We start from the raw sequence: 3041 nt of genomic DNA on the forward strand, positions 1-3041 counted from the left end.
CTACTTCGTAAGCAGGGTTGCTGCTGCTGCGATCATGACAACGACCCTCAACCGGTCGACCGAACAGAAGAGGGTGCAGAATGGGGGAGTCGGGGGATGACTGCTCCTTTGCCCGTTTGTTTGTTGTTGAAAGGCTCGACGCCGCATGGTATTATAAGCTAAAAAGCATCCCCCGTTCTCTTGCCAGGGCGGAAAATGGATATATGTTACCGTTTCGTTCTCGTTCATTTTCGAGCTCTCTCTCTCTCTCTCTCTCTCTCTCTCTCTCTTTTGCTCTTTTTCCCTTCAAATGGCTCACGACACCGGAAGCGTGTTGGTGGCCAAGACCAACCCACTGCCTCCAATCCGAGCGCCTCCTCCGCCGCTTCGGAATACGCCGGAAGTATTTAGCATATAAATGAACGACTAATTTATGATTATTCCACATTCACTCGCTCTCTCTCTCTCTCGCTCTTTCCATCTCTCCCTTTATTTACGGATTTGTTGCCAGCCAACCATCCGGCCTGGCGTGGCTTACGGTCGCCCACGGTCACACCAAACGACACATTCTGCCGTGCCGTGCCGTGCCGGTGTGTGGCCTCTCCATTAACGTCGATGACAAAGTTTGCTCGTGGAAAACCACGGGACCACATCAGACCACACTTAAACCAGGATTACGACCCACCTCGCCCTTCGCGTTGGTGGGAGAAAGAACATCCGGTACCTCGCTCCTGGGGGTGCAGCAAACGGCGTCTTCTTCTTTCAATCGACAGCCGTTGTCGGCTCACTGTCCGCTGATGATGGGGCGTGAAGGAAAGGAAGGAAGGTAAGACGAAAACAGAGTCCTTCTAGACCTCCCTCGACTCGACTGGTGAGCTGCTGTCAATAGCAGCTTTCAATCCGGTGGCCACCAGAACCCCGCAGTTGATGCTGGCGGAACAGATTTTAATCGGATTTCCACCGCCAGCAGTCACACCGTGAGTTCCTTAGTGTACGGTACGACCACGCTGTATCGCAAATAAGATGATCATAACTCGTGGCGAGGCGGAAAGACAGCTGGTTCACGCGTAAACACCGTACAGGAATCCATTCTTTCATGGTTTTTGGTTTAGGGGCTTTCACGGTGCGCTCTCGGAGGGAGCTTTGAAGCGTGTCACAGTCACAGCAGACAGTCAGCGGAAAGGCGTGGAGGCGAAAGGTGAATAATTCAAAACTGTCACCGTTTCCTCCGACATGATTTTTGCTCCCCCACCAATCACCCTTTCAAGGCCATCATAAAGGGCGTGGGGGGGTTCGCCTGTCACTTGACACACATTGACACACCATCATCGTCTCGCACGCTTGTTGTCACTCATGAACCTCACCAGTTCGCCACGACGGAACATCACATATTAGCAGCACCAGCACCCGGGGACACCGGAGACGATATCGATTTATCTTCATTTTCACCCTTAATTTATCATAATTTACGTAAGAGCGGCAGCCAGCCAGCCACCGCACCAGTCAACACGATCACACCGAAAGCTCTGTGTTCACGGAATATCCTCTGACAGGGGGAAGAGAGAGGGTGGTGGTGGTGGTCACGCGCACCCTTCGCTCAGGTTGCGGTAGGTTGTAGATCAACCGGTTCACACTAAATTACACCCGCACACACCCGCTCTCGCTCTCTCTCTCTCTCTCTCTCTCTTTTTCTCTGGTAAACATTCACTCGTTTCTCGCTCCTCCTCTTCGATTCACCTCGAGATGTCACGTGGTACCGGAGTACAGGGTCACGAACACAAACACCTCGCCAATCAGGCCCGCACACCGCGCCCTAACTGTCACTTTATCACCAGCAGCAGGAACAGCACCAGCAAGCAAGGTCAACATTGGCCTAACCACCCAGCCTTGTTGAGTTTCGACATTCGTTTTGACGTTCAATTCGATCGACTTTAACCAACAGTTCACTCCTGTTACCTAAGGGAACGGAGGTTCCAGCGCAAACCGAGCGCACCGTTAGGCCCGATCCGATCCTGGAACACCGATAGAAAACCCTCGGCCACTCAGATCAAGCCAGGCGGCCACCAGAAACGTCGTATCGAACCGATTGCCACGAGCCAACGCATTGAACTGAGCACTCGGGCCTCGAAAATCGCCGACCAGACGGCACATCCGCTCGGTTTATTCGGTCGCACGGGCTCGTTTCGGCTCCTTTTCGGCCACCACACATCCTGGCCACTGTTTCGAGCACAACGCAGGGACCGCAACCGGTAAACTGCTCGAATCTGAGGGTGGTCGTGGATCTACCGAGCGCATGCTCGACCAGTTGCCAATGCTGCCGTGCGGTGGGCCAGGTGCCGAACAGGACCACCTGGGCCCGACAGCAAACCGAGTTCAATGGTCCACTGCAGCACCAGTTGGCGTTCGCCTTCAAAATTGAGCTACTCGCCTGTGCTCAGTTCCGAAAGGGGCGGACGATTGCGTGATAAAAACAAACCAAAAACAACAGAGCAGGCACAGTGGCAGAGGACGTCAGTGACTGCAGAGAACGAGAGCGTCAGCTGTGCCTGTGTGCGGACTCACAACCCTGCCTTTGCCTTTAATGCTCCTGCTGAGGCACCATTAAAGCCGTAGCGTGGAGTAATGGAATCCAACATGCGTTTGACCAGCTGCAAACCGCGCCGTCCTTCAAGAGCGAAACGCCCTTAAGAAGCCATTTGATGTGGCGAAATGGATTTTGCAGGTTGACTGGCATGGCATTCCTCAATAGCAGGAAGCGCAGGAGAGAGAGCGCGAGTGAGAAACAATGGGGAAGCAGCTCCAATCATGGTCACAATAAGCGCTATTATGTGCGCTCGAGAAACGGTTGTACAATGGCGTCTCCTGGGGATCCTCGAGAAAGGAATTTTCATTTCCACCGCATTTCCACCGGTTGTTTGATGTGGAATTGTGTCGCAAGAGTTTGGTACTTTGCCGAGGAGGCTCCAGGACTATTGTCACGCCAAATGAAACATTACAACCCCAGTATGGCCATGTGTATCGAGTGTTATTGGCATCGAACCCTTAGAACCCTTTTGATCCGG

The 3041-nt window shown here is 53.1% G+C and overlaps 1 protein-coding gene across 1 annotated transcript in view; it reads right to left on the reverse strand.

Moving 5' to 3' along the window:
* LOC126577283 (uncharacterized) overlaps positions 1–2060 on the reverse strand; it is a 44773-nt gene extending 42713 nt beyond the window's left edge. Inside the window, exon 1 of the mRNA XM_050238786.1 lies at positions 1936–2060. The gene's annotated coding sequence lies outside the window, so the exon portion shown is untranslated. The remainder of the gene's footprint in view (positions 1–1935) is intronic.
* Positions 2061–3041: the final 981 nt, after the last annotated feature.

This window comes from Anopheles aquasalis, chromosome 3 (genome assembly GCF_943734665.1).
Source record: "Anopheles aquasalis chromosome 3, idAnoAquaMG_Q_19, whole genome shotgun sequence".
Taxonomy (NCBI): domain Eukaryota; kingdom Metazoa; phylum Arthropoda; class Insecta; order Diptera; family Culicidae; genus Anopheles; species Anopheles aquasalis.